General features: G+C 50.6%; 1 protein-coding gene across 20 annotated transcripts in view; it reads left to right on the plus strand.

The window, feature by feature from the left end:
* The window catches only part of Pitpnm2 (phosphatidylinositol transfer protein, membrane-associated 2), a 131,648-nt gene that overhangs the window by 72,084 nt on the left and 36,317 nt on the right, over nucleotides 1–23,247 (plus strand). Inside the window, exon 1 of one of the 20 annotated variants that reach the window (XM_063271313.1) lies at nucleotides 2,771–2,913. The exons of the other annotated variants lie outside the window; for them this stretch is intronic. The gene's annotated coding sequence lies outside the window, so the exon portion shown is untranslated. Of the gene's footprint in view, nucleotides 1–2,770; nucleotides 2,914–23,247 lie in introns of those variants that run through there. 20 annotated transcript variants of the gene reach the window in all.

The raw sequence follows: 23,247 nt of genomic DNA on the forward strand, positions 1-23,247 counted from the left end.
TCGTAGTTCTTGTAGACCGGTTGGGCAGATGCTGTGGCCTCAGCACGATGTTCACAGAAGAATGGACAAGGGGCTTCAGCTGTCCTGAGCAGCCAGTGCCTGTAAGGCAAGAGCTATAGATGGACTGTCCACAGAGATGGCCCTGAGCTAGGAGGGTCTTGAGGGATGACAACAGGCATTAGTTAACCTTCAGACACATGCCCACTATCCTCTTTGACATCCTAACAGTGTTCGGTTCCCAATTCTCTGAGACTGACGGTATCTCTACAGGCAGAGTGATTAAGCAACTTTCTCAAAAACAGAGCTTGAGGCGGACATGTGGCTCAGTGGTAGAGTTCCTACTTAGCATGTACCAAGGTCCTGTGTTCCATTGCCTGGAAAATACACACACACACAAATATACACACATTTACACACACATACACACATATGCATATACACACATACACAAATATACACACATGTACACACACTTACACATATATGCACATACACACATACACACAAATATACACACATGTACACACACTTACACACATATACACACATACACACATATGCACATACACAGACATACACACGCACACAAACGCGCACACACATATACACACATACACACATATGCACATATACACACATATGCACATATACACACATATGCACATACACATACACACACACACACACACACACACACACACGCACACCCCAAAGCTTGCATTTAAACTTAGGTCTATCTAATTCCAGTCCTTCCCACAATGCTTTGCTTTGTGACCTTCAACTCAGTTTTTGTTTGCTTTTTTCCCTCCACCGCGCTATCCTTTTTTTCAAGGTGGGAGTGACTATGTTCCCCCAGCCTCCGCCAACTTTCCCCCGTTCCTGCTGTTCTGTTCGGGGCTGTTAAGCGCCTCTTCACCTCCCACCCTGTTGACACAGGGCTGTTGCTGGGCTGGTTTTGTTTTTGACCCAGTCAGCCTGGCAGGGAAGTGGCAGGTTGTGTGCAGGCTTCCCAGAATAGCCCCCGGCTCCCCGCCAAAGATAGAGGAGCCAGACTGTGTGCGATGGGCTTGGACCAGTTGGGAGATGACTCAGTTCCCTGTACCCCAGCCACCCCCTCTCCTTCTTGTTCTCCCCCTCTCTGCCCTGATAACCCACCGGGCTGGCCCACTGGATGCTTCTCAACACCCATGACATGGAGAGTGCAAGAAGATTCGGCAGCCATTGGCTTCTGGGTGTTAGTTGGAATGGCTCTGGTGTGTCTTTGTGCCCTCAATGAAGAGTTCTTGCCCCTCCTTGTTTCTGACTTGCTTGATGACCTTGGCCAAGTCCCTGTCATTTTCATGGCTTCAATTGCAGTGGGAAAGGGCACCTTCCCAACTGTTGAGAATGCTGCTGGGAGTGTGAGGGAGGCAACAGGGTAGCCTGCTACCTGCTAGAGTGACCTCGGAGTGCTGAGTTACCCCTGACATGGCTGCTGACAGAGCGGTGTGAGGGCTAGAGCAAGGAACACTCCACCAGCACTGTTACTTAGCGTGGTCGTCATGGCGGCCGCCTTCTTGACCGTTGCACCCTGGATATTCAACACTGACTTTATTTCTCCTGTTCACCTTCATGAGACATCCGGTTTTAAGTACAGAGCACCTAAAGCTCAAACCCTTAGTTACTTGATCTAGACCAATGAGAGGTAGAGGTACAACTGGAGCCTCCATCCTGACTTCCCAGCCCGTATCTGTCATCGAGGCCATGCCTCCTCATCAAAGAGAAGCCTTCATTGCACTTTCTGGGCTCTTCCCGCCCAGAGTTTCTCTTGAAAGAGCATTTAAAAGTTCACACTGCGTTGAGGGTGGACCCACAAAGGTTCCTACTCAAGAGATTCCCCTAGATGTGGAGGCATTTCTGAGGTGAAGGCGCCCACCTATGGAAACTCTTCTATTGTATTGAACACGGATACAGCGTCACAAACAGTAAGCAGTAAGCAGACATTTAACAGATACTACCATGAAGCCCTGCTGCCCCATGTTCTCTCTCCCAGACCCCCAGCTCCCCACCAAAGACTTGTATAGCCTGAGGTGATCGCTGCCGGTAGAGATCCTGCTTACCCAGGTCAACCCTGCTCAGAGGCTGCAGTGCTGAGAGCCCAGCCGTGCCTGCTGCTCCATCCCCCGCTCTGTATACAGAGACCAGAAAGCTGTGCTCTGCTGGACCCAGCCCCATTCCACATGCTGGCCCTTGCCACACAAGTGGCCAAAGGATGTTGTCCAGGTTTGACCCCAGAACTGGGCTCTGCTTTCCTACCTGTCCCTCTGCATCCAGCCTTCATGGTTACTTCTATAGGTATTGTGCGCTCTCCCCTCCCCCCACTTCTCTCCCTCTCTCCTTTCTTTTCTTTCCTCCCTCCCTCCTTCCCTCCTCACCCATTGTGTGTGTGTGTGTGTGTGTGTGTGTGTGTGTGTGTGTGTGTGCAGAAGTATGCACATGCATTTGCCTTTATTTGAGACTAATGTCCTCAGACTGTCGTCTCCCAGGGTCCAAGGGCCAGGTGAATCTCAAGGGTAAGACACCCACAGCCTTGCTTAGGGTTGCAGGATGAGCCAGGCCTGGTGTACAGTTGGCTCACGGTGTGCAGAAAGAACGCTGACATGCACACCCACAATGCTCCACTCTCTATCCCCAAATGCAGCAAGCCCTGGAATCCAAGTGCTTTGTCATCGTACGCTTGGCAGCAGGGTCCCGAGTGAACTGGGGTGGGGTTATTTATAGTTCACGTGAAGCTATTTATAGCCGTTGTGTATCTGATACTCACGAATTCAGTGCAGAAATGTCAATGCATTGGATCATTGAAAGGTGCGGGAATGAATGCGCTACCTGTCTGACATTCAAGGAGCCGAAATCCCATACGCATTTGCCCCAGGGGTAAGCATTCTCTGACCTTTCTTTTCTTTCTTTCTTTCTTTTTTTTTTTTTTAAACTGGTTTTAAAAGCCTTCTACTCTCATTAACTGCCACTCCTGTGATTTTTGGAGAAAAGGAGGTAATGTCAGCCCCTTGCCCCGACCCCCATGCATCCTTCAGAGTGCCCAGCAGCTGGATTCTTTCAGTATCACTCGGTGGTGGCTGGATACCTTTTTGGGGGGGCTAAGGGGGGTAGGTCTAGTATAAGAAGCTCCACACTGTCACTGGACACACACACACACACACCACACACACACACACACACACACACACACACACACACACACACACACGGAGGCTTTATTGCCTTTCCTTCCTCTCCAGAAGATTCTGAGTCTTCAGTATCTTGTCTCAGTATATAACCGTGAAAGGTAATTGGGCCTTAAGCTCTCTTCCCCTGTGCTGCCTCTGAGGAGCCTCAGGCACAGGCCAACCCTGGATTTACATTCAAAGTACATTGAAATTAGGGTGGAAAGCAAATGCTCGGGGGCCCAGGTACATGGAAGAAGGGGTGTACAGACCACCTGCTTCCCTTGGGCAGAGGAGCCAGCCTTGGCTGTTACTGGACCTCTGTGGGGACCTCCTGCTCCCCATGGCTGTAGTTCCTCAGAACATACCTTTAGCAACAGCCCAGCTAGTCATGGGGAGGGGAACCCAGAGAGCATAGTCTAGGAGCCTTGAGTGACACTCTTGGGGAGACTCAGGTCCTCAGGAGAAAATGCCCACTGCAGCTTCCGGAAGAATGACCCAGGGGATCTGCCTGGAGCACTTAGAACTCAGAAGCTATTTCTGCCACCATGGTAGGGAGGGCTAGGGACATCATCTATTTGGTCAGAGTATGGGGCAAGCTAGAGCGGAGCCTCCCTGCTGTAGCTCCCAGTGTAGGATTTAGCCACAGTGGCAGGGAGTCCACTTTAGTGTGGCACCGAGGGACAGGGTGAGCCTTCTGGCCTGGTCCACGGAGCTATATAACTGCCTGAATTGTATGATTCTGCCTCACCGTGGCTCCCCTGAGGAAAAGAATGTGGAGTGCTGACATTGACATGTAGGAAAAGGTCCACGAGTGTCTACCTCAAAAGAGCAGCTCTGAGAGGGGGAGCACCAACCTGTCCAGGAGTGATCCCTGGGACCTTCGGAAGGCCACCTGCCAGCCTCTGTGCTCTTTGTGTCTGGACAGCCACAGGATCCTTGTTCCCACCCAAAATCCCGGAGCAGGCACAGCTGCCGCTCATCTCAGCTTCTCAAGCTCCTGCCTCTGTTTCCCCCGAGTGTCCTCCCTCCCACTCCCCATTCTCAGTTAACAATTCAGGACCAGCAGACCACCACTTTCCCTTCTCCACTGCAGCCTCCCTGGATTGTCCCTCAACTAGGATGCCGTGATCACCACCAGCGTCCAGGCCTCAGTAAGCCCTAGGGTAGCAAGTAGCCAGAGTGAGAAGCCATTGTCTGAGACAGCTGTCAGGAGCCTTGGGTCCCAGTACCCCAGCCATCATCACATGGTCTCTGTGGCAGGACACTGGCCCGCAGGCATGAGCCATTCCCAGGTACCGTTACCTGCACTCCTCCTGCAGTACCCAGTTAGCTGCTGGAATCATTTTGCTGGTGGTGGTGGTTTGTTTATTCATTTGTTTATTGTTCAAGTCAGGGTTTTGCTGTGTAGCCCTGACTATACCGGAGCTAGCTCTGTAGATCAGGCTAGCCTCCAGTGCAGAGATCTGCCTACATCTGCCTCAGGAGTGCTAAAAGTAAAGGCACATACCCCACTGTCCGGCTGCTGCTGACGTCTTTAGCCCCCAGCTCTGAGATACCTCAAATCCAGCAGCACATGGCACCCAACTCCCAGGCTTCACTGCCTGGTTCCTCTGTCAGGCTGGTGCTGCGCCTCAGGGAACATTAGGTGTGGGGCCCACAAAGTCCTGTGGGGAAAACCTGATCCTCCTCCCCATCCTCTGACATACACCATCTATTGTAATGAAGACGTGGCCTTCAGTCCCGCATATGCAAAGAGCCAGGTGTTAAGGTTTCCTTCATCCCTCTCACGAGAGAGCCCAAGGATGTTTAGTAGCCCTCTGGGTGGGAAGACTTACCAGGAGAGGAGGTCCTCACAAGTCAGCCTCCAGTCTTTTTTATTTATTTATTTATTTATTTATTTATTTATTTATTTATTTATTTTTAGCCTCCAGTCTTAGTATGGAGGGAGCAGTGCCAGGTCCTCAGCCTCCTAGGTTGGCAGGGGTTTCTGGCAGATAACCTGACATGGACTCTAGGGTAAGCTGCCACTCGCCTCACACCTGTCTTCTTGGATGAGGCCCTCACGGTCAGTCCAGCACAGAGCACTCTGAAGCCGTTCTGAATGAAAAGAAGTGTTTGCCAGGCGACAGGAAATTGATCCGTGTGCCCGCGCTCCACCAGCGCTGCCTGAAAGCCTGACTTAATTCAAGCCTTTGCTCTCCTCCTAGTAAACTTGGGCCAAGCGTGTGCCGCACCTTGAGTGGGCCAGCTCACCCTGATACTCTTTCCTTGCCCCACAGCCCAAGAGTCACCACTGCCAGAGTGACTTGAAGACGAAGCCCTCAGCGCTTAGTCATGGCAGATTGGGATTAGTGGTATTCTGGTATCACAGGGAGGTTAGCATCACAGGAGAAAATAGCAGAGATGAGGAAACCCAGCATGCTTCTGTTCACCTCGCTCTCCTGTCTTACAAGTTCAGGTACTTCTCCTCTACATTAATATACTGGGGACACTTGTTGACAGGACGCATAGTGAACCCCTGTCCCCCATCCTGTGTGCTGTGGGAGGATAACAGAAAGAAGGGACCTAGAGAGAGCCTGGCAGGAAGGAAACCCACTGAATCTGTTGAAAGGGTCTGATCTGGGCGAAACGGAAGCTCCTATGCCCCATTCTACCCTCAAAGTGGTCCAGGACCACGGGCGTCTGAGCCGACACGGGCGTCTGAGCCGAATCTACTGATGTGAGGTTGATTTACAAATAAACATGCACAGGGGAACGATGCGTACACAGGAGCCTGCTGTTCCCACAAAGCTGCATCAAGGTGTCGCCAAGCCGGGTATTAGTTTAGTTCCAAGTACTGTATCTGTTTAGCACCCAGTCTGCACAGCGCCATGCACAATGGGTGGGCCCAAACTGGCAGTGTTTGAGCAGCCCTGAACCAGTGACTTCTTTGAGGAGGTTCCAGGCCCTAGAGCAGTGGTTCTCAACCTTCATAATCCCGCAACCCTTTATACAGGTCTTCATGTTGTGGTGATCCCGGACCATGCAATTCTTTTTGTTCTACTTCATAGCTGTAAACTTTGCTACTGTTATGAATCATGGTGTAAGTATCTGTTTTCTGGTGTTCTTAGGCAACCCCTGGGAGACGGTGATTCAATCTCCCAGGGGGTCTTGACCTCACAGATTGAGAGACACTGCCCTAGAGCAATTCCCTAGATTTGTAGAAAATGACTACATGGTGACATATGGCCACCATATCATACATCAGGTTGCCCTACACGTGCAACACCCGTAGACAGGTGTGGTGTCTTTCTCAGAAGCAGGCTCACACCACATCTTGTAGAGGATTTCAGAATGACACAGGCGAAAACCATGTAACCAATTGTGAATTTGTAAGCTTTGCTCTTTTATTGTGGCCTTGGGGGTAGAGTGAATCGAGTCTTTCTGCCCATTAAGAGGAGCAAGTTTCCTTAGCAATCAGAGAGCATGAAGAGGCTCCAAGGATGTTTCACCCTGGATTAGTCAGGCATTTGTCATTGTGAGTAACAGAAATCCCATCTGAGCTGGCTAAGGTGAAAAGGCAACGGAATCAGACGACTCACGTTGCCAGGAGTGTATCCAGCCTGCCCTACGGCGGGAGCCCAATGGCCTCCTGGACTGCAGAACGCTTGGCTGCCTCTAGCTTCGTGGCCCTGGCTATTCCTAAGCGAGTGACTCATATTCTTTTCAACCCTTACTTTAAACAGAAAAGTCAGCTGGGCCGTGGTGCCACATGCCTTTAATCTTAGCACTCGGGAGGAAGAGGCAGGTGGATCTCTATGAGTTCGAGGACAGCCTGGTCTACAGAGAATTCTGGGAGCCAGGGCTACACGGAGAAACCTTGTCTTGAAAAACCAACTAGCCATACAAAAACCCAAAAAGCTGAGACATTCTTGAGAAGTTCAAACTAGGACTGAGATCATGGATGTGGTAGAGGCCAAGCCTCCGTCTTTGCTTTCTGCCCAGATCCCTTCCTCTGTTGGAGCATGTGCTCTGCCAGAACCTGCAGAAGCCAAGGGGCTGAAGGAGACATGAGGCAGTGTTGGAAGTGGATGTCAGGGGTCAGAAGTCTAAGAAACGATGGGCAGTCACGACTGCCGCATAGCCATTTATCCAGAGACAAGAATATTACAGAATTCAGTGTTCAAATGCAAAAAAAAAAAAAAAATCCGTTCAAAGAATCATTAAAAAATAAGGTCACAAAACTATGCTCATCAATCTTTGATAAGACTAAAAAAAAAAATAAGGTAAGACTTTGGAATTCTGATTTAAAACAAAACAAACAACACGCACAGGACGGAAGACTAACAAGAAAGCAGATATAACTAAAGGGGACAGAGTAGGCTAAGCAACTTTGGCCAGAGGCTGAACAACCCACGTGACACATATGATTTGACTTGATTTAATTCTTTCTGGAGTCCAGACTGTCTGCAAAATCGCAGGCACTTGCAGCCATGCCCAGCCGTGAAGTGTACGACTTTCTAAGTTTATTTAAATGACCCAAATTGGCCCAGAAGAAAGAAAAATAGGACCCAAGAAAGAGTAAATGTTTCCAACATTCAGGAAGTGAATTCTCATGTAAGATCAGTTATGCCCAAGCGTGCAAAAAGATGTTATAGCTTATCTTATAGGGACCATGCAGCAACAACTACACCAACCACAGAACAATAGCTCAGTAACTCAACAAAAGTAATTTGTTATGAGTACACCGTCACTCTCTTTAGACATGCCAGGAGAAAGCATCGGATCCCATTACGGATGGTCGTGAGCCACCATGTGGTTGCTGGGATTTGAACTCAGGACCTCTGGAAGAGTGGTCGGTGCTCTTAGCCGCTGAGCCATCTCTTCAGCCCCTAAAAAGCTTTTTTAAAGAAAATAGTTTCTATGGCTAGAGAGATGGTTCATTGGGAACCACACACCCGTGTACACAATAAAGTTTTTTTTAAAAATGAAGAAACATGACTTAGAGGAGGCCATGTAAAAACACAGGGACACATACAGAGGGCATTCCCCATGACAACAGACTCAGAGTTAGGTCCGTGTGGCTGCCAGCCATGGATGGCCAAAGATTGCACCCAACCACCACGAGTTAGGAAAGAGGTGTCAACAGGTTTACCCTCAGCTTCCGAGAGGCGTTGGCATTACTAACATTTTGGTTTTAGACCTCTGGCCTCCAAAATTGGCATTACTTGAAGCCACCCAGTGTGCTGTGCATTGTAATGGCCGCCCCGTGAAACAATTCCAGCCGGTGTCAGTTCAGGAGGAGGAGCAGAGTGGAAGGGTGAGAGAGAGACAGACACTTGGCAAAGATGTTCCTCGGTAGCTTTTACGGGAAAGTGGAAGTTCTGGGCGGAGAGTGTAGCTCCGTGGGCTGTGCCTGACCAGCATGCACAAGGCCCTGGCTGGATTGGAGTCCGGCACCACAGTAATGCAGGAAACAAACAGAGATGAGCACCGCGAGCTAGGATCAACATGAGTGACTCTCAGCAGCAGTGACCCTCAGGCCCTGGGGCTGCCTCGGATGGCATGGCTGAAGCACATCCCGTAGAGCGGCCGGCCATGCTCACGCATTTCAGTGAGCAGAAGTAAGGCTGGAGACCAGTGTGGAGAATAAATGGCTCTGGAGGCAATGAAGCAGATCTGAGAAGAGCCAGTCAGAAGTTCCCAACAGAAGTTCTGATGACGAAAGGGTCAATGCATGGCGGCAGACTGCGAAGGCTGCCAGTGGGACGGAAGCACAGTCAGTGACCGCACAGTGGAGACAAGGACACATTGTAGCAGTGTCCGGGGAGGGAAAAGGAAGAGTAGCCGGAGTCCACCTGAGTCCAACTCTTTTTTTTTTTCCTTTTTTTTTTTTTTTTCCTTTTTTTTTTCGGGGCTGGGGACCGAACCCAGGACCTTGTGCTTCCTAGGCAAGCGTTCTACCACTGAGCCAAATCCCCAACCCCGAGTCCAACTCTTTAAAGATGACTGATAACTGTTTCTCCAGGGTCCCCAACTTAGAAGAAGGGTCCATCCCTACCCCCTTGAAATGACAGGGGGGCGGGGAAGATAAGGGCTTTTTATTTTTTACTCATTTCCTCCCGCCTGAAGTTTCCCAATGAGTATTTACTAAAAAATCATACAGTTATTAAACTAGGGCAAGGTACTGGGCTGGGAGCCTGGGGGTTGGGTGGGAACTTTGACTTCAGTGGTTTGCATCTGCCAGGGCTTCCCCTCCCTCTCCTCCCACCCTACCTCATCCCTCCTTCCCCCCCTCTCCCAGCACTGCCTAATTCATAGGCGTGCCCATGAGAACCTGCCCTGCTTTACAGTTGGTTGGAGCGCACCCTGCACAGCCACCTAGCTCAGAGGCAGGCTTTCCTTCCCAAGTGTGCACTCATGGGGTTTTCCAGGTTTGACCAGTAGTTCTGTGTTTGTTGTTGCTGTTGTTGTTGCTACTGCTGTTGTTGTTTTCTTCGTGGTTTCTTTCCTCTGTCCTTTTCTCCCCGGAGAGAGATGGACATTCATCACCAGCTAGCAGGTTTTATGGGGGCTATGAAAGGAAGCTAACAGCTCTGTGAAGAGCCAGTTACCTGGGAAACTTTCCAGGCTTGTTTGTTCCTGGCAGCCCTAGGAGGCCTGGTGGGAAAGGCCATGGCACTCACAGTGAGACGGAGCAAGAGCTAGGTCCAAGTGTTTAGCTACATGACTGTACCTGTCCTGACCTACCCTAGGGACACTGCTTGGGCATTTCTTTTTCTCTAAGAACCAGGAGACTGCCTTCAGAGATGGGCATTTGGACACCATTGTTGTTGACCTGTGACACCTAGGACTCTTGCTGAACCCAAGAGAACCTGGCCAGGAACCAAATATTGTACCCTTCTGTTTTGGGATGCTGTGTGGTCTCATCAAATGATAGCCCATCCACCCTGGGCTACACTCTTGCCATCTTGTCCCGACTGGAGCGTTCTGTGTACCTGCCATTGCTGGCTATCAGTCACTAGGTCCAAGTAGACCTCTCCCAATCCACCCCATTGGAAGGGAGCCAAGGAGCCAGCTGTCCCCTCACTACCGCTGAGACCTCCAGCTGCTGTCTGTGTTCATGCCCCTGCGTGCACCCTTGGGGAGGCAAGTCTGGCCCTGTGAGAAGTCTGAGTCACAGATGCTGTCACAAAACAGGGACATAGCAGGCAAGGAGGCTGCACTATTCTTAGAGACGCTTACAGTTGCTCTAAGGAACCGCTAACAGAGCAGCAGATTAACACTGTCTGTTTGGGAGCACCGTCTGCCTGGAGAGGGAGCACCGAGCCCTTGCCAGGCTGCCTTCCTTAGGTACTTACTAAGTGCTGCCTAGAGCTTCCTGACCCAAAATGAACCCCACAGATAGATGGCCCTGTACTTTTGCCCCCTCTAGTTCCTGTGCCTATTGCAACCAGTGAGCCAGGGGCCTTCTATCCCCGTGAGGGGCAGAGAGGAGCCAGAAGTAAACAAGTCATTTCAGATCAGTTCAGGTTCAGGGGAGGCTCCAAGAGGGATCAGGTGGAAGCTGGAGCCCAAAGTGTGACATTTGGACTGGGGCCTGAATGAGGACAGGGAACAGACCCTGGGGACGGGAGGGCACTTCAGGGACACGAGAGCAGCTCAGCAGCAGCAAGAGGGAGTCCGTGGATTCAAGAAAGGCAGCAGCCAGGGTGGCAGTGCAGAGGTGGAGTGTGGTTTGCTGGTGGGCAAGCAGGGCTGGGGCTGCAGGGACTCTCAGAGGCAGATGTCAGTCAGGCACAGAGCTGCTGGAGCCCTGAGGAAAACCCCCACCCACAGGGCAGGGCAATAGATGGGCTTGCCTAGGGCTGGGGGCGGGGGGGGGGCACTCAGGGGCTGGGCACCCTCTTGTTATGGGACCTTCTGTAGCTCTCTGTTGTGGCCCCCAGCTGAGCTTTGGTTGTGACTGAGGCAAAATATGTTAAGTTCAAAATCCGAACTGGTCTAGTTCTGTTTAGTTCTACCTGGTTCTGAAGCTTCAAGAGCAAGCACACGGTAGGCAAGTGGTGGTAGTGGTGCACACATCATGAAACCCAGCACCTGGGGGGCAGAGACAGGCCGAAGTCTGAGTTTGAGGCCAGCCTGGACTACAGCGTGAATCCCAGGACAGCCACGGCTACATGGAGAACGCCTGTCTCCAGGTGAGGGATGGGAGAGCAACCAGGCAGCGTGAACCCTCATCCCCAGCCCCTCCAGAGCATCCCACCTTTCAAAGCTGAAGCAAGGTTCATTAACCACTAACTCCCCGCTGCCATTCTGCCTCCCACCTCTGTAGATGCCCCTGCCCTAGCCCAGCATGGAGAGACGGAATCCCCCAGCCTCGGGGATTGGTGTTTTCATTTCATCCATGGCAGCGCTGTTAGTACTTCCGTTTCAGGGCAGAATGATACTCCCCACCAGGCTTCGATGCTGTGTGTGCCTCCGTCTTCCCGTGGCTCCTGAGGACTCAGGTCTTGGCTCACAGCACCCTCAGTGCCCATCACAGAACCTGGCTCCTGATGGCCGCCTGGATTTGCTAGGCGTATGAAGCTGAGAGGGTTACGGTTGAGTCTTACCGGATGAGGGTGGGGGGCTGTGCTGAGACTCGAGGGGACTGTGTTTGCAGGGCTGTGGCGCTTTGATCTCTAGACTGGCCTGGGGGAGCATGAGGCATTACCAGGCCTCCGTCTGGGGGAAACAGTTCAGAAGGGAAGGGAGCCCCCTCTTTCTCTCCTCCTTGCTCACTCTTGGCAATTAATTTTAAAAATCAGCATACAGATGATGGGTCTCGCTATGGTATTTAGTGTAGACATATCATTATACTTTATTATACAGCCTTCTCCTCCCAGCCCCCCTCCCTCCCCCTGCCAGCCTTGGTTTCTAACATAATTAATATCATCCAGCACATTAAAAAAAAAATCCAAGTAGCCCCTCTCTGATGGAATTTAATTAGAGCTGGGAGGTGTGCATCCCCACAGAGTGAACCAAAAGAAAACGAGGCAAGAGATCCCTCTAAGTGATACCTCTTTGGGGAGAGCCTTTGGGCTGCGCTGGTCCCTCCTGGAGCGTGCAGATCGCGCAGCTCCATCTAGCTTTCCATAAACATCACTGGCTCTCAACGTACCCTCTTCAGTTGTGGTGGCCTTGATTCCTTCCCAACACCCTTGCCTTTTACATGTTAGGAAGATTGTTCTGGGAGAGCAAGGGTGGAAAAGCTAAGAGCGTGGATTAGAGCGTTATCAGTACTCGAGGTGTATGCTTATACAAATGGAGACCCATTAAGGTGATGGTTGGGTTCTCAAGCTGCCTCCCTGGCTGGAGAGGGAAGTAAGGTAAACCTGACTCTTCACCTACTGAGAGGTTGTGGGTGAGGTGCCCGAGAGACCCAAAGCCACCGTCTCCTAGGCTGTAAACTGGGGCTATTGCCACGAAGTACAGCATCGCTCAGCCATAAAAAAGGAATGAACCCTGATGTGATACGGCGTGAGCCTCGGGCACCAAGCCAAGTGCAAAAAGCCAGGCTCCAGGTACAGGAGGGGTCCTGGATACACACATCCATGCAGACAGAAAGCCGATTAGCATGGGGGCAGGGGAGGGACTGCCGGCGACTGGAGAAGATGTTTTGGAATAGATAGTAATGTTGGCTACAGAGCTCTGAATACATTAACAACCACTTTAGAGGGTGAATGGCAGGGTGTGTGCGTTCTGTGCCCACCACAGAAGTGAATCCATGAGACAATTTTGACTCAAGGCAGTGGGGAGGATGGACTGGTACAGTCTGAGCATGGGCTGTGGTCTGGGGTCAAGGGGTAAGTTTTCCATGATGTGCAGCCCCAGGGTGAGACTATCATGTGGGGTTCCATGGGGCTGCAGCACTTTCTTGAGGCCCCCAGGTAGTGCCCCAGAAGGGTGTATCAGGCACACTGTATGCTTTCTCTCCCATCCTCACAGAACCATGAAGAGCTGAGGGAAGTTTGGCATGAAAGCTGACACTCCAACCCTTAGTCATGCTGAATGTTCTAGAGTCCGCCTTGGAGGAACATTTTATTATTGATTGTAAATGGGAAGCAGTGGGCAGTTTCTCAGAATAAAGGGATCCCAGTGCTCTCCCCGTGATGCCCAGGGACAGCTGGGCCTACACCTGCCAGCCAGGGGAACCAGAGCCTTGGGTGCCATTGCGATCCATAAGCACAGGACGTTTAAAGGGCAGGAATTGGAACCCCAGTTCCTGTGCTCTCTAGACTGATGTGAGCCCCACAGGGCTATTTGCAGACCTCACAACACTTACTGGCTTGGGAACAGAAAGAAAATCCAAACTTGCAGCTAATAGGCTCCCGAATGAGTCAGAGAGCTGGGTGCTGGAGTCTCGTACCCCGAGGACTCCAGCCGAGGTTCACTGGTGGGTGTGTTGGCCAAGCGAGTGGGGAAACATGGTTCAGACAGAAATATAGTCCTGGGTTGAAACCATCTGTCTGCAAGCTCCAGGGGCGCCCGTACCAGAGCTCTCCCATCTTTTAAGGTGGGATCCAATAAGGATCCCCATCCATTTCGACACAGGGAAGTCATCGAGCCCCCTGATCAGTGCAGTTCTAGTGGACCAGGGAGGGGTGTGCCAAGTGTGTTGGACAGGAACAGAAGTGTGTGTGAGAGAAGGTGGGAATAGTAAGCAAGTAGTATTGACCTTTAGGGGCACTTGTTAACTCAGATATCAGAGGGACGGGGTGGGACCAAGGAGGCCAGAGTTAGGAGGGCCAGGGGCCTTGGCTCTTTGTTTTGCAGTTGTAGTAGTTGTTTATATTAGATGCCAATCGAGGGGATGGCATCTCCAGCAGATACCAGGGCGTGGAGCGTGCTGGGGGAGAAGGTTCCCGACTAACAAGGCCTGGGACGTGCTGCCTGGGACGTGCTGCCTTCAGACGGGAACAGAGACGTCCCACCTGTGTTGCGGCTGGTGGCTTTGATGCAGAGGGGTTGCTCCAATTTGATGGGAAGGAGTTGGAGGACATAAAGAAGATAGATGAAATCAAATATGGGACATGTGGACATTTGCTCGGTGTGGTGGGAGCATAGAAGCTGGACCCTCCCGAGGTATCACTTCAAACTCTCGAGCATGGCTGGCCCAGAGAAGTGTGAACCCACAACAGTGAGGTGGTTAGGTGGTTACCGGTGAAATCTCGCTGGCAGCAGGACACATTGCTGTGATATACTGTGATACGGGTCACAGCTTTGTTGCCAGTCAAGCTGGCTGGGGTCACCAGGATAGGAACTGTGGGCAGGTGATGACGTAGGTGCTCCTTTAGGGTTGGTCTTTGGTAGCGTTTATATGCCTTTTTTTTTTTTAAGCAGCAACAGGTGGCGCCCCCTAGTGCATGTCTCTAGTAAAAAGACCCCTTACTCTACAAATGTAGCCATGTAGGGCCCCGGCAATCAGGGTTAAACACTGACTGGTATCTGCTTCCAAGTGGGCCTGGGTATGAGAATTCCGCCACTCTTGATAGCAGCCGTGTCCAGCGCCTGCTTGTGGGGATGTGTCCGAGGCTTTTGTCCCTGTAGGCTTAATAGCTCTCCTGACCTCAAATGACCAGGGCCCGCGGCCTATCTTCTCTTAGTTTTCTACAGCCTTCTCTCCCCAGCCTCAGCCTCCTTACTTCAGCCATCCCCCCACCTCCCTTACCCCTACCCTGGCTGCTGCTTTAGGTGTTCAACTGCTGACTTTGGCCAAGCTTTGGTCAAGCAGCTCTCCCTGCCATCACTGCTGCCGTTACTGCTTTCTGTGCCTCTTTCCTCAAAGTTCAGTCCTGGGAGATTCCACAAGGGATCCAGGCGGCCAGCCCGCTTCACTCCCATCACACCGGACCTCCGTGGCCAGTGGAGGTTTGCGTTTGCACCTATCACAGCTCGCCTCTTCAGCCCCAGCGAGAGGGCCACAGAAAGTTCACGGAGGCTTGCGATAGCGAAGAGCCCAGTGCAAACCGAAGCAGTCCTGGCTGGGCCCCTGCCTGCAGGAGCTGGAGCAGGCATCGTGATCACTGTGCAGTCTCCCCGCGTAGCACGGAGTGTTCAGGACGGCTGGTCTTCGGGAATGAAAGTGGTCAGGCTGCAGTTTGACAGCCCTCTTGCTCAAGGCAGCCATGGCAGCAAGGGAGCAGCCAACAGCTTCCAGCTAGGGAGTCCCGCCCCACTCCGTGTCTTTGCTTGTCTATGGTAGGGTGAGCATCAGCAAGTGTTTACAGCGGCAACTTAGAGGACTTAGCGGTAAGAGTATTTTTAATTTTAATGTAGTTATGTATAATGTAGACATATAATGAGTATTATTTTAATAATTTAAATTTTTTAAGTGAAGAGTATTTTAAGTTAAAAATTTTAAAGACTTTATACATTTATGAAAATTTAAAATATTTTAAATTTTTACATAAATTAAAATTTTAAGTAATGCTGCCGCCCAGGCCCAGTCCCCTCATTGTCTCCCCATCACAGTTTTCCTGTTCGGAAGCAAACGATCCCTAGTAAAATTCACACCTGTGACTCTTAGAGACGCTGACATTTTGGGACCTCTGAGAAGCTGGAGTTTCCCTTAAGGCTTGTTAGAACTGGGAGAGGCTGGGATAAGGCCTGTAGCCCAGTAAACTTCCTACAAATCCTCCCTAGACCTCCCGGCCCTGGAGGTGCTCCCATCTCAGGGATCCTCCCTCCTGAAAGTCCCTTAAAGGAGTGAGCGGGCTCCTGGAGGCTAGGGGAAGGAAGAGGACTAAGAAGGAGGGACTGTGAAGCAAGCACCAGATTCCCTCTGGTCATAGCCCAGCCACAGTGGCCATGATCACTGTTCATCCGGAGCGCCAACCCCAGAGGGTAGGAGGCAGTGGTTGCTGTGACCAGCAGGGTCTCCAGCAGGCAGGATAAGGATAGTTTAGCTAGTACCAGGCCCTGTCGTCCGGGACCCAGTGCCGTCTTCTCACACGCCGGCCTCCTCTGCCCCCGTCATCCTAGGCAAGGCTGCAGCACAGGCAGCCACTCTAAGAAGTGGGAATTCTGAGGGCCGGGCTTCCCTATCCCACTGCTGGCCTTAAGCAGGGTGCCACCTTCACAAGACGGTTTGGTCCTCAGTGTCCGCTGCTTCCCTGATGCTGTCCTGTGGTCTTCTGGTGAGGCTGCGGTTCTCTCTAAGGCCTCCTCTTCATTATGCTTAGTAAGGGAGGGTTGTGTGCCGTGCAGCTCAGAGTAGTAGAGGACGCTGGGGCAGGGACGGGGTAGTGGCCATGTACTCTAGCTCTTCTTGACCTTGGCCCCTACCCAGGATGACAAAACAGCCAGAGGAGGAGAGGCCTGAAGCCAGAATGAGCCTGTGAAATCCGGCATGGGGCAGCAACCTAGGCCTCTTCACCACAGACCTCTGAGCTCCTCACACATTCCTCAAGAGACGCCTCCGGGGTCTGGAGTGAAGCTCAGAAGTACGAGGCCTGCCTGGCATGTATGAGACACGCCAGGGTTGCAGTCTTTGTTACCGGTACCGAGAGAGTGAGAGGCAGGGCTTGGGCCCTGAGTGATGAACTTTCTCCTCCTGAGACACCTTGTACATCCAGAGCAGCTGTACCTGAGGCATTCCACATGTAGGGATGTTTCCCTTCCTCCCCTGTCACCCCTTCATCATTAGATGTGAGGGGGGGAGGGGACAAAGGCAGCAGATTGTTGTTATGCTTTCTGGCTCCTGTTTGGGGACCAGAGAGTATGGGAGACAGAGAGGGGCAGTAGGGTTTTCTAGAACAGGAGACCAAGGGAGCAGCAGGTTCCTCTGCACACTCGTACGAGTGACACACACACACACACACACACACACACACTCACACACACACATACACACACACACACACACACACACACACACACACACACACACACACACACACGGGTCCCTGTCTCCCTCTAAGCTGCCAGAGTCCAGGCTCCTGATGACCCTGCACTGAACAGCTTCCAGACTTACTATCCAGAATGCAGCTCAATGGTGTCTGGACGAGCTCCATCCTCTGTCTGCTCAGCCTCACTTCTGACTCCCATCTGTGACGTCAAACCCCAGCTAATCCGGGGAAAAACAGATTAAGTTCTGTAAACTCAATTCTCCCGCCTTCCCTCTTGCTCAGGGTGTCTCGGGGACCTGCCCTCTCCCAGCCTGCCCCCTTCCCTCGGAGCCAAGCCCTCGCCATCCTCCCTAAGCTCCTGTGTATGCCTTCTGCTGGCAGCTCTACCTCAGGAGCTCGGCTCCGCCCTTCCCTGCAAGCTCTTCCCTGCAACGCCCTTCCCGTTGAGCTCCTAACCCTAGGAACTCAGCCAGGTTTTTTGCTTTATTGTGAGAGGCTGGGGCCTTGATTCCTAGGGTGACACCCAGCACCCCTCCACTCTGCCTGGCGAATGACCCGCAAGCAGTTCATACTCTGCATTCTGTCTGGGGCTCCATGGCCTTGCTGATGCCACACCAAGTGACCCCACGCTCACGTGCTCTGAGGAACATGAGGATGGTTTCCTTTCTAGGGTCCTAAAAGCAGGGTCTGAAGCCCAAGGTGTCAGTAAAAGCTAGGGGCTGTTTGAGGCTCCAGAGACGGTCCCTGTCCCGCCGAATGGGTGTGAGGAGTGACATGCAGGCTGGCCTCCGGAGACCTCCATTTTCTATCTTGCTGTCCCAGGCCGCCAAAGCTGCCCTGTGGCTGGTGGGAACTATAATTTTGTCTATGCTGTCATGGCTCCAGCAGGGATGAGACGGAGCGAGTCTGTCTCCTGCCCAGGCTGCTACACTGGATGCCACGAGGTTGCCTGAGTTAGGGTTTGGCTGAGGTGAGGCTGGGGACAGCAGACACAGTCCTGCTCCCTCTCCAAATGGGGGGCTGTCTGACCAGATAAAGGCGTTAATAATATTAATCTCCCGGATCAAGGGAACTACAGCCAGCAAAGCACTTGTGACAGGGCATTCTTCCTTGGGCCCCAGCCTCAGGGCTCAAGTCAGTGGGTTTAGTGTCTGCTACTGGGAGTGGAATCCCAGTCAGGGTGGCCATCTGCCCGTGACTGGCCTTCCTGACCTTGAGACTCAGCCAGTAGCAATACCAGTGGATTCGGTGTTGTGACAGTGGGTCGAGACTTGCTGGGCTGTGTCACACTTCATCCACAGGACACCCCAAGAGCTGTTCTCACCCCTATTTGTAGAAGACAAAACAAAAGGTCAAAGACAGTAGGTAGCTGGGCTCAGAATGAGTCAGAGCCAGGAGGGGCAGGTGACCTTCATCACCGCACCATTGCCCTTCTCTCCCCTTTGCGCTCGCAGCTCCAAATCTGCTGCCCCACATCTACCCATGCAGAAAAGTGCAAGCACGAGGTGCCCCAGAGTCTACTGACAGGAGGCAAGTCCCTCACTAGAACCCAGCACACCCGTGTACAGCAGACCTGTGCTAAAAGGAAGGGTGATAACGGTTTTTACCTTTTCAAGTTTTTAAATGCTTTTTGAACTGAAAATCAGGGGCTCAGGGTACGGCTCAGGAACAGAGCACATTGCCTGACGTGAGCAAGCTGAGTCGAGGCCTCAGAGCATCAAAGATCAAATTTACTCCATCAGTTTCATTTTCGCCCACCTGCAACCTCACATATTTAAGATATACTTCAATTTAGTCAGAGTAGTCAGGGTTCTCTAGAGGAACGGAATTGATGGAATGAATCTATCGATAGTAAGAAGGGATTTACTAGAGGGACGTACAGGCTGTGGCCCCAGCAAGTCCAACAATGACTGTCTCCAAGGGAAAGGCCAAGAACCCAGGAGTCAGTTGTTCAGTCCTTGAGGCCGGGTGGCTCACTTCAGTATACTCCAGGATCCCCCAAAGGAGCAGGCTTTACTGCCAGTGACAGATCCCTTGCTCGGCAGCAGCGTAGATGAACTCGCCAGCAAGATGATCCAATCCAGAAAACCCTTCATGCTGTGCCCAGCTGCCTGAGCTGTACTTGATTCAGGTTGACAGCCAAGATGAGCCATCACCTACACCAAAATCAATGGACAAGAATTGCCTAGAAAAACATTTCCTTCATTGTACTAACAGTCACCAAAGGGTTAAAAGGAAAAAGACATTTAAAAAAAAAAAAAACTTGTTCATTTTACATCCCTCACACCACCTCCCTCCTGGTCACCCCTCCCATAATCCCCCTTCTCCCCTCCCCCTCCCCTTCTCCTCTGATCCAGGGGTGGCCTCTTTGGGTACCCACACACACCCCCTTCCCCAACCCCCAACCAACCAGGCCAGTCAAGGCAGCCCAGCTGGGAGAGCATATCCCACACACAGGCAACAGCTTTCAGGGTAGTCCCTGCTCCAGTCGTTCAGGACCCACATGAAGACCAAGCTGCACATGTGCTACATGTGTCTGGGAGGCCTAGGTCCAGCCTGTGTATGTTCTTAGGTTGGCGGTTCAGTCTCTGGAGCCCCAAGGGTCCAGGTTAGTTGATTCTGTCAGTCTCCTGTGGGGTTCCTATCCCCTTAGGGGCAGAAGAAGAGTTTTCTAAAATAGCTTTATTAAGATGCAATTCAAATACTTGTTCCATTAGTGCATTTAAAGTGCGCAACTCAGTGGGCTTCGTATTTATGTTTTGGATTGTCTGAAGTCTGATAGAGGTTATGTAGCATAAAATTTTCCATTTTAAAGGGCTGGGCTATAGCTCTGGGTAAAGTGCTTGCTTAGCAAACACAGGCCCTGGGTTCCATCCACAGCCTTGAAGTAAAAGAAAAATCTGCTATTTTAAGCTCTCCAGCATCCACTCTGTGGCATTAAGGGCATCCTCAGTGTCCTACAGCCATCAGCACAGACACCTCCAAAGTGTATTCGTCACTCAAATGAGAACTCTGACCATTACACAGTGGTTCCCTGGAACTTCTAGCCCTCCGTGCTTAGTAACCACTAAACTGCTCTCACAAGAAGGACTTTTAAGAAGTTGAAGTTATTAATTCTTTAAATAATGAATTCTATTTTAAAAGCAGTTTTAGGCTCACATTAAAATTAAGTGGAAATTAGGAGTCTGCTAAGGTCCTTGCCCCACATTAACGTCTTCAACTTCTTCCTACACCAACACGGTCCTTTCATATATTTATCATTGTATGTGTATGATATATGTATGATGTGGGGATGGGCATGTGTACCTCAGCACATGTATGACAATCAGAGGACAACTTGGTGAAGTCAGTTCTGTCCTCCTACTATTACGTAGATTTCAGGGAATCAAACTTTAGTCATCAAGCATCAAGTGTCTTGTGCCTTTACCCACTGAGCAGTTTTGCCCACCCAAAGTAGTCCTTTTGTTATGACTGATGAACTGACACATACATAGAGTCCACAGTTTGTATTCTCTTTTGAAGATTTATTTTCATTATTTGTGTGTGTGTGTGTGTGTGTGTGTGTGTGTGTGTGAGAGAGAGAGAGAGAGAGAGAGAGAGAGAGACAGACAGACAGACAGACAGACAGACAGACAGACAGGAGTGCAGATGCTCACAGAGGCCAGAAGACTCCAGAGACTAGAGTTACTGGCTGTCATGAACTATCTAACAGGGGTGCTAGGTCCTTTGTAAGAGAGTCAAGTGTTCTTTTTTTTTTTTTTAAGATTTATTTTATTTATATGAGTACACTGTAGCTGTCTTCAGACACACCAGAAGAGGGCATCAGATCCCATTACAGATGGTTGTGAGCCACCATGTGGTTGCTGGGAATTGAACTCAGGACCTCTGGAAGAGCAGTCAGTGCTCCTAACCACTGAGCCATCTCTCCAGCCCGAGTCAAGTTCTTAACCACCCAGCCCTTAGTTGTATATCCTATGGGTTTAAATAAACATGTAATGTCGTGCCCATCACATCATATGAAGCAGTTCAGCTGTCCTAAGAGCCCTCTGTATCTGCCCGTTCATCCCACGTTAATTTATCTATGTCGCGAATGAACTCTTATGCTGTGAAAGTTGATGCACTTACATTTCCACCTTCATTCTCCCATCCCCAGTTTTTGTTAACTATGTTAATGTGTACATTGTTGGGGTTTTCATATACTCCAGTAATCATAATTGCCATGATTGCAGAATTACTTGGTTTATGTCATAGCTTTCCATAGATGAATTTTCCATGGCTTATCTCTTAGTCTGTTGGATTTTAATGCCAGATATTTTTTAAAGAAGATGTTATCCATATCTAAGCCCCTAAATTCATATTTCAGAGATTTGCTGACATCACACCTAAACAACAGTTTAGCTGGGTATAAAATTCTGGTTCCTAGATTCTGCCTCTTAGAACTTAGATATCACTCCTGGGGCTGTAAAACTGTGTTGCTATGAAGTCTGATTCTCCCCAACCCGTCTCTCTGAATTCTCCCTTACACTTCTTTCCCCTCTGTCTTTTAAGGTCAGTGAATTTTTCAGAGTGTCCTATTATTTGTAATATCAGCTTTTTCCCCACTGAACATAGAATATGAGCTAATCTGTAGGGCTAGGCCTTTAATTTATTATCTTGTTAGTTTTGTGAAGTTCTGAAGAAGCCGTGGAAACCACTTAGTGCATACACTTGCTGTGCAAACGTGAGACCCTTTCAGTCCTCACACGAAAGCCAGTGTAATGGCATGCACCTGTACTTCAGTACTGGAAAAGTGGTAATACAGGAAGCTCCTGGTAGCTCGCTGTTCAGCCACTATAGCTAGTGAGCCCCATGTTCAATGAGAGACTGTCTCAAAACATAAACTGAAAGGCAATAGAGAAGACACCTAACATTGACCTCTGGCTTCACATGTTCACATGTGCATACAGACACAAGTCATGATGCACATAACCAGGTTTAATTGCTCAAAAAGAACCCACTTCAGTACTTAGCTCGCTGTGCATTCATCCTATTTTGCTCGGGTTGCACTCCAGTCATGTGTTGCGAGAGCCTCTGTTGCTTCCATGGCTGCATCTTTGTCTCCCTCTGTTTGCTCTGTGAGTTCCTCAAACCCACCCAAGGCATCTCTAGTCATTTGTTATGTTTTGCCTGTTCATTCATGGTTTCATGTACCTGTTCGTTCATGGTTTCATGCACAAAAGACAAGCCATATTTTTCCCCATCCCCTGAGCTCAGCTAGCTTACTTTCATCTCTCTCTGTTGTTGAGTTATTTCTCATTCTTCCCCATGTGCTCACTTAAGCAGTATATATACTAAGTTCCCATCTTTTTTTTCTTCCCTCCCTCACAACAATGTATCCTAGGGGCCAGGCAACTAGGAAAATAATGTTAAGTTTTGCAGTTAGATTCCACAGGGAATGCCACACTGTGACCTTGTCACATTTTGTCACTTTCAGAACTGAGTCTTCCCTGTTGCTGTTGACCCCTCCCTAACTGTCTGAATGTCTGTCTGTCTGCCTGCCTGTCCACCTGCCTACCTATCTGCCTGTCTGTCTATCTGCCTATCTGTCTGTCTGCTGCCTGCCTGAGTGCCTGTCTGTCTGCCTGCCTGCCTGTTGCCTGCCTGTTTGCTTGCTGTCTGTCTGTCTGCCTGCCTGCCTGCCTGCCTCCGTAGTTCCTTACAAGCACAGCACAGTCTCTGTGCTTCACGCAGCCTGAGATGGAGCTGCAGTCTTGTCTTCATTGTCTGACAGTTCTCAGAATGCTCCTACGACTAAGCTTCGCTCGTAACCCAGCTCTCCTGGGTTGTGGGAACCACCCAGAGTCCTGTGCCTTCGTCTTCGGTTCCCACGTGGAAGGGTGGACACCATCTGTGTGGTTACAGCTCACCAGGAAGCTTGTCTTCAGAGAGAGAGTGTCACTATGTACTTTTTTATTAGAGATGTGCCCACAGAGCCTCTGAAAGCCGAGAGACTACTGGAGTCAGCAGCTGGCCAGGTTCTAAGATTTCATCCCTGGACATCTTTGAGAGACTGAGACCTTTAAAGAACTTGCTTTGTGGGGTTGGGGATTTAGCTCAGTGGTAGAGCGCTTGCCTAGGAAGCGCAAGGCCCTGGGTTCAGTCCCCAGCTCCGAAAAAAAGAACCAAAAAAAAAA

The sequence above is a fragment of the Rattus norvegicus genome, chromosome 12 (genome assembly GCF_036323735.1).
Source record: "Rattus norvegicus strain BN/NHsdMcwi chromosome 12, GRCr8, whole genome shotgun sequence".
Lineage (NCBI taxonomy): Eukaryota > Metazoa > Chordata > Mammalia > Rodentia > Muridae > Rattus > Rattus norvegicus.